Source organism: Astyanax mexicanus, chromosome 6, assembly GCF_023375975.1.
Source record: "Astyanax mexicanus isolate ESR-SI-001 chromosome 6, AstMex3_surface, whole genome shotgun sequence".
Lineage (NCBI taxonomy): Eukaryota > Metazoa > Chordata > Actinopteri > Characiformes > Acestrorhamphidae > Astyanax > Astyanax mexicanus.
Genome location: NC_064413.1, coordinates 48,066,689 through 48,079,431, shown reverse-complemented (window position 1 = coordinate 48,079,431; position 12,743 = coordinate 48,066,689).

Sequence of the window (12,743 nt, the reverse complement as noted above, 5' to 3'; positions counted from 1 at the left end):
GAGAGATGTCATTACGTTTCCGAGCCAGATCACGGTAATGGGCCAGACAGAGAGAGAGAGAGAGAGAGAGAGAATGAGAGAAATGGAGAATGAGAGAGTGAGAGAGGGGGGAAATGAAAGACAGATGAAAGCAGAAAGCATGTCTCAGGGTCAGCTATCAAAGAGCATCTCTTCAAATGTTATCCCAGACAATTCACCATCATTACGTGACCTTTAATCAATGGAACATGAGACCGAAAAAATAAGCTTAAATAAAAAGCTTTCAAAATTCTGTAAATTATGATCACAAACCTCAGTAAGGGGCTTGTTCTTTAAAAAACACAGCTGCACAGCTAACCCAGAGCTTATGTACGGCTTACATATTCCATATGTGCTATCAAGGATTATTTAGTAAAACTCTTGTTGTTATTTACAGAACCATCTAGGTCTTTATACAGTTCTTTGATCAGATGGTTTCTGCATATTTTTGCTCCCCTAATAGAATTAAAGGGTGCAAAAGTCACAATGACACAAATACACTACTAACACCCAACCAACCACATGAGGTACCACAGCAGCAATCACATGGAAACGCAGCAGTATCCACCTGAGACAACCACAGCAAGCCTTCGATATCACAGCAATTTCATAGCAATTCATAGTAGAGGAGCCCAGACAGCAAAAACCATTAATTTCTCAATAATTTCTGAGCTGAATACCACAAGTTGAGCCTGGGTTGCATCGACCTGGCTCTGGGTTAAATCTAAGCCCAAATGATCTAATTCATCAGGTATGAACGATGAAAGCCACATGTTCCAAGACACAGATTAAAGAGTATAAAACAGGAAACGGCTCGAGTCACATGTACCAACAACCCAGCTGCCAAATATAATATAGTAATCGGCCCGAGCTGCATATACCAGCACCCCGGTTGCCGGGTATAATACAGCCTGATTGCAGGGTATAAAGCGGGATTCAGCACAAGCCGCATGTACCAACAACCTGGTTGCCAAATATAATATGGAATTCAGCCTGAGCTGCATGTATTGGCACCTCACTTGGGTACAATACAGGAATCGGCACAAGCTGCATGGCCAGGACACTGGTTGTTGGTTATACTACAGGAATCTGCCCAAGCACTATGTCCTGTCACAATGGTTGCCAGGTATAACATGGGAATCAGCACAAGTCACATATACCAACAATCTGGTTGCCAAATATAATATGGGAAACAGCCTGAGTTGCATGTACCATCACCCCAGTTGCCGGGTACAATATGGGAATCAACCCAGGCCGCATGTGCCAGGACCCCGGTTGTCGGGTATAATGCATGAATCGATACAAGCCACATGTACCAAACAACCTGGTTGCCGAATATAATATGGGAAACAGCCTAATCAGCATGTACCAGCAGCCCAGAATTGGCCCAACATGTCTGTGCTAACTTTCCTGTGGCTGAGTATAAACCACATTGAGCTTTGCTTGTGCCAACTCTCTGGTTGCCTAGTATTAACCACATTCAGCCCAATCTTATGTGGATTGTAAATATATTACTCAACGCTACAAAATATTGTTTAAGGTACAACTACATATTTTGTGCTCTTTATACTTTAGAAAGTTATTATTGAACATAAAATAATAAATGTCAGGTGTTTTCAACATTTTTAGCAATAGTGTAGACACTGACAAGCATGTTACCTTCCTCTGGCACGGCCTGCTGAAGCTATGAGTAAAGCAAATATTGTCTCATGTTAAGCATCAGTGCTAATCCTCCACTGCTCCAGCTGTAAGGAGTGTTAGATAACATTCCCATGTAGCTTCTGCTTTAACTCACTCAGCGAGGAGTGTAATATAGGACAGCGGTGATAAGTGCATGCTCTCCCTTTCTTCATCTCTCGCTTCTCTATCTCTGTTCTGCGCAAGGCCGCTGGTGTCTCTATCCACCCGTCTGGAGGCGCACTGCTGTTACCTCCAGCTTCACCTCAGCTTAAGCTCAGCGTCATCACTTATGCATGGCTTTTGAAAAACGAAGCTTTTGGAGTTTCTGGTCTCGGGAGGAACTTTGGTTGCGTATTCTGTATTTATATAGTTATATAGTAGAAGGTGTGAGGTACAGGGGAGCCATTACTCTTCCTCTTCAGTCCAGATAGAGCGCGCTCTTGTTTTCTTTACAGAGAGGGAGTTTTCACTGCTCTTCTCCGTTAAGTGAAAATCGCAATGCAATCAGCTGAACAGAGTGGGACTAAACCACTTTAAAGCACATTAGCTCTAGTCATGCTTAATGTAGCTGGTAACTATCCCAGACTGTCCACAGCAATCATACCCGCGCTTTTCCCCTCCATTAGCAGACAGCAAACACACACCCACACGTTCACTTTGGAGGTTTGTTTTTATACCTTGTCAGGACTTAGAAGGTCATTCATACATACATATATACATGCGTGCATACTGTATGTATTAGATAAATGTTGGTGGCTGTGGACACCCCTTTTTAAGAGGTCCACTTTAATACGGTTAATGGTTTAATAAAAGGTTAAGTATTATGTTATGACCCTATTTCTAAAAAACAAGAATGAAATACACATTATTAGATTTTTTGTTATTGTTACAGTGTGTTACATTACAATTCTAATCTTAAAATAATTACACATGTCACGTGACCATGATATCACAATAAGAAAAAACACTAATAAACTGCTCCGCTAATTTAACTGATTCAGTCATATTAAATAAATATTCATAACTGGGCCCAGGCTTTTATGGATTAAGTTTTACCCATTGCTGACACATATGTACAAATGCACACGCAAGTACAAATGCACACATAACATTGCTATGTTCTCCAACTACCCCACAAGTATCTTAGGTTGTTGCTATGATGTGGCTAAGTGGGAGTTAGGGGTGGTTGCATTGGTGTTGCTAGGTGGTTGCTATGTTATTCTGAGTGTGTGCTGTGAAGTTGCTAGGCTATCCAAGTACACCAGGTGTTTGTTATAGTGCATGTTGCAGTTCCAGTTGCAGTAAAGAGAAGGTAAATGGGTGTAAATCTCAAGTGTGTATCACTTTAAATGCCCAGCTCGTCCTCAAAGGCAGGTGAAAGTGAAGGAAAAGTGCAGAGAGAAGCGAACCTCGGAAAAAAAGCAATTAACGTATGGATCGCTTCTGCCTTTATCACACCTCTCGCTAATGTCCGGTGTCAGAGAGTGCACATACATGTGGTGGGTGGAAAAAAAAAGACGGGACAGTTTTCATTTTTCAGGCTAATGGGAGCGGTGCTAGCAGCTGCTAGCTAGTCTTTCTGTCATTTATTACAGGGCATGTTATCCCAGGCTGCCATCGCACAGCCATGCCACTATAAATCAGGGGGAAGCGGGCGTACGCTGTTGCACTTATGTCTGATTTAAGGTGAAGATATATGGCAGTGTCCATCGACTGTGTGGGCTGAGTTTGGCATACATGAAATATAATCTTTGAAAGAGAGAAATATATAAATAAATATTGTCTGAATTTGTGACGCTTTGGCCAAGAAGTAACAGATTTAGGGAAGGGAGAAGTGTGGGACGGGCTGCAGAGCGGGGGAACAGACTGCAGCGTCTGCGCAGAGCCTGGCCTGCAGCTCCTGAATGAGGAGTTTTGAGTTCTGGCTCTCGCTGAGTTCAGGGGAAGACTGAGGAAGGTCACTGTGAGGTCGGGAGAGAGGAGAAACAGTTTTTTCTTCTCCTTTTTTTGATTCATTGCTCACTCCCTCCTTTTCTTGCTGTTTCTCTCTCCTGATCTTCCTTTCTTTATTTATCTTTTTCATGTTATATTATTATCTCCTACTCTCTCCCCATCTGTTCTCTCTATCTCTCACTATCTAATCGTCTCTGTCTTTCTTTTCTTTTCACTTTGTGTTTTACTGCTTAGAATTCCCTCTCACTATATCTCTCATTGTTTCTTTCTCTCTCACCCTCTTCTCTTTCTTTTTCTTTTTTAGTGTCACATCCACGTTCATATTTTCTTTCCCTCTATCTTACTTTTCTCCTCATCTACTCTCCCTCTCTCACATATCTCTTTATCTGCTATGTCTTTTTCACACTCTGTCCCTTATTGTCTATTTCTCTGACTTTATTTCTTTTATTTCTTTCTTGGTTTCTCACTCTTTTCTTTTTTTCTTTCATTTTTACTTTGCTCTCCCCTGTTTCTCATTAGCTTACTCTCACCCATTGTTTCTTTCTTATTTTTATTCTTATTCTCATACTTTTTTCCTCTCTCTCCCCATCTGTTTTTCTTTCTCACCTTCTTCTCTTTCACTCTCTCTCTCTTTCACTCTTACATATAGTCTCACATTCTCCCTCCCTCTCCTTTTTCTTTCTCCCACACAACTCTTTCCTTTTTTCTACTCATCATCTACTTTCATATTTTCACCAAAAATCTTTCTTTTGCTCACTTTCTATCTCTTACTTTGTCACCCACTGTCTATCTCAGTTTCTTCTCTCTCTTGCCCACAATTTCTCACGTCTTTGTCCCTGTTCTCACTTTTTCTTGCCCTCCTCTTCTCATATTGCCTCTCTTTCTCTCTCCATCATCTGTCACTCTCTCCATCTTGACTGTCTCTCAACGTCCTTTCTTTCTCCTTCTTTGGTTTCTCTTACTTTCTTATTTCTTTCTCACCCACTGCCTTTCTCTAACTCATTCTCTCTCTCTTGTTCTCTCTCTCTCTCTCTCGTTCTTTCGTTCTCTGACACTGTGAGACGTTGTGTTTAATTTACTAGCTCCAGTGTGCTCCTCCATAATTCATGAGGTGGGGGGTGGGTGGCGGGGTGTAGAAAGAGACATGATAAATCTCTATTCATGTTTATCCCGAGCTTTCCATTGAATGTTAATGGGCAGAGACAAAAGATTAAAAAAAAACTGAAAAACAATGAGCGCATTGATGGTTCTCAGCTATAAAAGAACAATGGCTGAAACGTGGAAGTGTAACCTTGATCACTAAACGCATTCCTCAAAAAATGGCTGAAACACGGCCGTATTAATCATTGGCAATTCAGCTCATGTCATTTGTCTTATCTCCATGATTAAGCAATTAACAGCTCTTGGATGCAGTGAGCATGGCCACATGTAGGATAAAAGCTGGGAATAATAACCATAAATCATCAGAGTGGAAGAGGCTTTGGGGGAAATTGCGGAGGAGTAATCAAAGATTGTCCAGAAAGCGAGTGAGAGGAGAGATTGTGGTGAGCTGAGCTCCAGCGCTGCAAGAAAACTGAAACAAGCAGGAGCGTATTTGAGGGAAATTGACTGCCAGCATTATCTTACACACACACACACACACACACACACACGTTTGCATTTAAACACACCATGCTCATTCATATATCTGCACAGCTCAGTAGGCCTATATCTCTATTTGCAGTGCAATGGGCTTGAACATTGTTTAAATCTATTTACTGTATTTAACCCTCTGGGGTCCACAAACTCGCTGGACATCTTAAGATTTCTATTAATATCTTAGCGATAATATTGCTCAGAAATATGAGTCTAACATTTCCTGAATCTGTAAAGCCTGCCCTTTCAAACAAACATCTTCACAAGATCGCATGCAACTCACATCCACAGTTAATGATTGAGATTTGATTGAGCCACAGCACCTGGTCCTTCTAAAAGAAGAGGCTGCATTTTTAGGCATTTCACAATTACTTAATAAAGTACTGGATGTCTTTTGGGGGACTTTTTTTCCCAGTGGCTAAAAAAACTAAGTCAATATTACAGGACAAATGTCTGTACAGACATTGCATTGGTTTCTTGGATGGTGCTGTATTTGAACACCCTTGTATGTATACAGTAATGAACACTAGAATTGTTTATATACAGCTCTGGAAAAAAGAGACCCCTTAAAAACAATAAGCTTCTTTAATTTGATCAAATTGAAAACCTCTGGAATAGAATCAAGAGGAAGATGGACGATCAAAGCCATCAAATCAGACTGAACTGCTTGAATTTTTGCACCAGGAGTGACATAAAAGTTATCCAAAAGCAGTGTGTAAGACTGGTGGTGGAGAACATGCCAAGATGCATGAAAACTGTGATTAAAAATCAGGGTTATTCCACCAAATATTGATTTCTAAACTCTTAAACTTTGTGAATATGAACTTGTTTTCTTTGCATTATTTGAGGTCTGAAAGCTCTGCATCTTTTTTGTTATTTCAGCCATTTCTCATTTTCTGCAAATAAATGCTCTAAATTACCAAATTTTTATTTGGAACTTGGAAGAAATGCTGTCAGTTTTTTTATAGAATAAAAAAGTAAATATTTTCAAACATAAACCTATAAATAGTAAAACCATAAAAACTGAATCAGAAACTGAAGTGGTATTTTATTTTTTTCCAGAGCTGTATTTTTCTTATTTGTAATTGTGTTATCATTATCTTACTCATTGGGAATTATTAAAACATAAAAATATATCTCTGTGATATATATCTCTTATATTACACCCACCCATCCTCACACATGCACATACATATAGATTTAGGACCAGACCTACAGGAAATTGGCAGGAAACATTATTACACACACACACACACACACACACACACACACACACACACAAACACACACACAAACACACAGATACAGATATATGCATGCTAACTCACACCCAGAGTTAAAATGCTCACCTGTAAATCAGCCCCTGTCAAGCAAGAATTTACGGTGAATTTGATTGGCTCTGCTCCCTCTGGGTAGAAGGCAATTGTGTTGGCTCATTAAATAAAAAATAAAAAAAACGTCAGTGTGTCGTAATGACAGGCTGCGGTTTCTCAGGTACATTCCCACAGAAATAGGCCACAACCAAACCAAGCATCTGTACATTCTGTACTTCAGAACACACTTTCCCTACACTTCCCCTACACTTCTTCAGTAGAACATTTCCAGCTTTACCTCAACACACACACATACACACGCACAAACATCCAATTAGCATTTATTATCACTGTCAAATGAATAATTCATTTACATTTAAACTTCATTTAACCCTAGTAATAAACCTATAATTAACCTGCAATAAAACTAATATAGTTATTAGTACTTATTTTTCACTTTGTTATTGTGTTTTTTTTTATTGAATTAATTAATTAAATTAATTTTAATTTCCTGAACATTTTGAATGTTTTCTGAGGACAGATACAGGAAGTGATATAATTACTGTTTTTTTTTCTGAAACAGGGTCTGCCTCTATTATTAAATTGGCGACAATATGTTCATGTTTTTTATCTGCTCCAGAGAGTCCTATTCTTTTAGCTACTCTTTCCTTCTAGACATGCTCTGTGAGTGCATCTTCTGAATTAAAAGTAGTAAAATTATCATTGCATTGTTCATTGCATTCATTATAATACTTTGGATCCCATTGTGGTGTTCCACAGGGTTCTATAGTAGGGCCTATGAAACAGTAAAATTATTCATTAGAGTATTGTAGGTATGAGGGTTAAGAGCTGAAGTGAAGGCTTACTAGAGGGTCTATGGGGTCTAATAGATAGATCTTTATTTCAACCTTTATCTGCAAAATGTTAAGTTTACAGGTGAATTTAAATATTTCTTAAACTTTGAATAGAAGTTCATTTAAAATAAGTTTAGAGTTTATTGCAAGCCATTTTTACAGAGCATTTTACTGGTGTAGAGAGCAGCTACAGGGTTTTATACAACAGAGAAAACTAAAAATTGGCAAAATGGAGATTTTGGAGATTGTTTATCACAAGCAATACTACAACAATACAAATCCCACGGGGCAATTTTGTATCAAAAAACGTAGCATTTAATGGCTTTTACCATATGTTATTATTCATTAAGTACAGTTAAATCTCACTTGTATGATGTGGTGAGCTTGCCCATCATGTGGAATTAAACCCTGCCTGTGTGCCAGATGTAGAACCTCACTGCTGCCCACTACACTACACCAACTTTACAACTGATAATGCCCCTTAAAGACAGTGGAAAGCAGCTGCTGTTTCCAAATACTGAACCAAAACATGAACTTTTTTGACAGCTATGTTAAATGATCACTGAAATCTTGCAGCTCGCAGCTGTTATTAAAAGCAGCTGGTTGTTTATACTGTAAGTTTGCTAAATGGCAAACTACATTTGCACACATCTGTCCAGCAGGCAGAGAAATAATGAGCGTAATATCAGCAAACCAGGCCTGTGATGGTGTCCTTCAACAGCAGCTGATCAAAAGCTAATGGGCTTCCCTACTGACAAAGCACAGTCCCTGCCAGAGCAGGGGAGGTATTATGCAATACGCTGTCTGATGGGAGTCTGCAGTTTGGACTGGTTTGACTCTTTGTAAGGGTTTAAAAAAATATATATTTTTTTATTTTAGACTGGAAAAAAATGACAATGATATTATTATTAGAGCCACAGCTAAAAACATTACAAAAGTGGTGTATTTAACCTGCATATTATTCTGGCTTTTATTTTAGCATATATTAGCAAAAGTATCTAAATCAAAGGTTCTTAACCTGGGGGTTAAAGTTGAACACTGCCTGGTCAACAAAAAAGTCTCCACCTGGATTTAAGTAAGTAAATGATGTGGGGTTGGCTGATGCTGCAGTTGGTCTGCAGGTTTAGGTTCAGCAACAGTATGTGCTGAAAGAATGAGGTCAGCTGACTACCTGAATATACTGAATATAGACCAGGTTATTCCATCAATGGATGTTTTCTTCCCTGGTGGTACAAGTATATTCCAAGATAATTCCAAGGGAGCATGAGATCATCATTTTCTCATACGGATTGAGAGAGTTCACCACAGAGTCCAGATCTTAACCTAATTGAGAATCTTTGGGATGTGCTGGAGAAGGCTTTGTGCAGTGGTCAGACTCTACCATTATTAATGCTGCAAGACCTAGATGAAAAATTAATGCGTCACTGAAATACAACATTATAATCAATCTTGTGAGGTTGCAGAAACTTATCAAAACAATGCCACAGTGAATGCGTGCCGCAATCACAGCTAAAGGCGGTCAAACCAAATATTAGTGTGTGAACCTTTTTTGGTGACAGCTTTTGGCTAGGCGGTGTATAATAGATATATTGAGGTTTATGGTTGTCTATAATTTAAAAGCAAAACTGCGGCTACACTTTCTTGCTGGTGTGATAAAAGGTGAGGAGGAGAACTCTGAATCTCTCAATGTCAAGGTTAACTTTAAGGTTAAGAATTCCCTGAGCTACAAGAAACTCACACAAGAACATACTGTATAAACATCAGCATCAGTAAAAATACTCTCAAGGGAACAAAGGTTCTGTTTATCACTGGAATTGGACTTTTTAAAATACAACTTAATCAAACACTACCAAAACAGGGACATACAGCATGTAAATTCCACACCAGTTTGGGCTCATTTAATGAATACCCCAACATTAACATACACCCAAAATTCCCAAAAACTGCAACACAGGAAAATGCACTGACCACTTTGGGAGAGTATGATGTTGTTAATGCACCATATGTCCAAATGTTTGTGGACACCCCTTCTAATGAATGCATTCAGCATCCCATTCTACTTTAAGCTGCACACATTGCTCACACAGGTCCAGGTTCTGGTACTGCTTTTATAATATGACTTTCTGAAAGTATTGGAGCCAAGCCTAATGGTGGACATGGGCTAGCTGTGGAGTACTGGAGCTATGTTCTGTTTTGCATATATTGAATATGTGTAACTCTGAATAGGTGGAATAATGCCCAGATGTTGTTTTACAAGCCTATTTAAAACTCTATTATTTTGCCTTTTTTCATGTTATGGAAAAATTTAACTTTGTCTTTCTGCATAGTGTTGCTGTCTTTTGGATGTCCAGATAGCATGGTATATGGTTACCTAGTTAATAAGACTGTAGTATTATCTGGTATGGGTAGTTTTTAATGTTTTCAGTCAGTCCAGACGCTTCTGCTTGCTGTAAAGCATCCCTTACTTTGGTCATTCACTTTTAGCCTTATCAGTATTGCTTTTATATTCTCACAAAATTAGCTGCTGTGTTTAGCCTTGTAGGTTTTTCAGTAATGGGCTGAGAACATAATGTGTCAATACTGTGATGTAACAGTTTTGTGGTTTGGGAATATGCCTATTTTTACAGTGGTGGGTTTTGCTTTTGAGAAATGACAGTGTTTGAGGTTCACAGTTTGTCACTTCTATGTACTGAACTCACATCATTTAGCTATGTTTGGCCAACTTGGCAACAATTGATACAATTAGTTGCAAAATTGTGTATTAGTGTGAGTTCTTGTGTTTATTTCACATCTTTGTTGGCATGATTCCACTTCTGAAGAGGTTCTTGCTGGGGAACACACTCTTCCGCCCACTCTATATGAACCAAAGAACATAACCCCCACCACACACACTCACACATATACACATCCATTCTCAAAGCCATGTATTCTTGCGTGTTTTTCAATTCTTACACACAGTTTTAACACACTCTCGGCTCACTAATAGGAACAAATCCCACTGTGCCGTTCTGAGAGTCGTGCTGAGTCGTCTGCCTGGTGACCCCCGTGACTGGAACATCCCTTTGTGAAACATTTCAAAGCCCAGAAGCGTTTAAAGAGTCACTTTGAAAATGTGTCCGGCGATGAAGAAAGCGGGAGAAAAAAAGCTTTAAAGCATAAAAGACACAGGTACAGTGTGGGCTGCTGCCTGGAGTAGGGTGGTGGGGGGCGGCACTTTGATGGTGCCCAGTGTGCTGACCCCTGGGTCAGCCGCTTCTGATGTATGATCTAACATTACAGTGCACACATCACATTTATTAAATTGCCTAATGATAAAAAGATAAGGGAAGAAATGGATGATCCGAAAATTTAGGCCCACACACACACGCACACACTTACAGACACACACACTGCTGCCAGCAGTTCTGCTGCCGCCTCCCAGCCTAGGCAGCCCTGTTCCCTGAGGTAATAAGGCTAAAATAGGCGGAGGAAGCGCTCGGCCCGAATATAAATGTTGCCTTTAAGTCGGAGACGTGTGCCTGGAAATGTGGCAGCATATTGAAGGAGGAAGATTTAGCTCTTTAGCGGATTAATCACTGTCATCATCTGGGCATTCTGAAGAAGCAATTTAGATGGTAAATACCGACTTTAGCCATACATCATCTGTTGATAGTGCGGCATGCCAAAGTTGGCCCGCGCATCTCTGGCAGCGAGAGACTTATAGAGAATAAATGTTCTCATTTGAAATGGAGGCATTTCTGTCCTGCAGAACATGAGGAATTTAAAAGAGCTCATCAGAATCTCATCTATACAGTCAGGAGTTTTACTACACTGGAACTAGCCTGGATCTGTAGGTGTTTTCAAATGACCTGTCAATCAGGGGTTAACACTACAAATGAGTTATTGCATAACCATCAGTCACTCATTACGTCTTTGTATGAATAGGGAGGTTATAGAAAATGGCATTTCTGAAAGGCTGAGGAATTCAAAGACAAGTTCTGCATACCACTGATCTAAGGCATAGGAGTTTACTCAAAACTTTGCATTCCTTAGCAGCTCCTTTAGTTTTAGGTATTAGCAGGCGAAGAAAGAGGTGCAGTGCAAACTGTAGATGTCTAAATAATTGTTTTACATGAAGTAATGAAGTTACAGTGAAATTACGCTGGCATTGAAGTGAGTACACCACTCACATTTTTTGCAAATATTTTATATATCTTTTCATGGGACAAAACTATAGAAAATAAACATGGTGGTGGTCTGGCCAAGTATATCCCGAAATTTGAACCCAATTGAGCACCTGTGGGGCATCCTCAAGTGAAAGGTGGAAGAGCGCAAGGTGAATATCATCCACCAGCTCTTTGATGGCATATTAAGGGGGTAGAAAGATGGATGTGAATATGTTTTATGGGCATTGTACTATATATACTCTTATTTTACCAGGTATTTTGTAGTGTCCGGAAGTTGGTACCTCACAATTAGTTAATAACTAAACCCCATTAGCCATTAAATTGTAGTTAGATTAAAATAATACACCATCCTCCATCCGTCTTATTTTCTGCTTCTTCCCGGTCAAGGTTGCAGCGTCATTAGGTGCAAAACAGAAATACCCCCTGGACAGCAGTTTCTTTCTTCACATGTCAACATACAAGGGTAAAGCAAAAATGTGGACCACCTGGGAAGCCCCGAAGACTGATGTCACGGAGACCCAGGCAGGGAGACGAGGAGGCGGACACAAGTGCAGGTAAGGGAAAAATTAGTAATTTAATAAATAAATAACAAGTAACAAACAAGTAAACACTAAAACACGGAACAGGGAGATACATACAAGGAACTATGGAATAAACTAAATGACTGAAAATAACCAGAAACAAACGAGAGGAACCAGAGAACTAAAACAAACAAACTAGAGATAATAATGATAAACAGACAGGGAATATATACAAGGAGCTAAACTAGGAATCAACACAAAGCAGGGGTATGTACAAGGAACTAGGGAACACGGGAATAAACAAGAAACTAGAGATAAACAAAGGACAAGGGCTAAAGCTAAGAAAACGAGGGCTAGGCTAGAAAACACAAGAAGACAAAAAAACAACAGAGGAAGGTGCAAAGACCGACGGAGACAAAGTGGCAGAGGAGGGCTATTTAAAGAAACAGGAAACACACTATAATTAGAAACACCTGGGGAAGGGGCAGAGCTACAAATGAGACACAGGTGGAAAAGTACTGAGACGGGAGACACAGGGGAGCACAGGTCACGTGGGGAAGACACACAGAGACACGAGACGAGGCCAAGACGTGACAACTGATT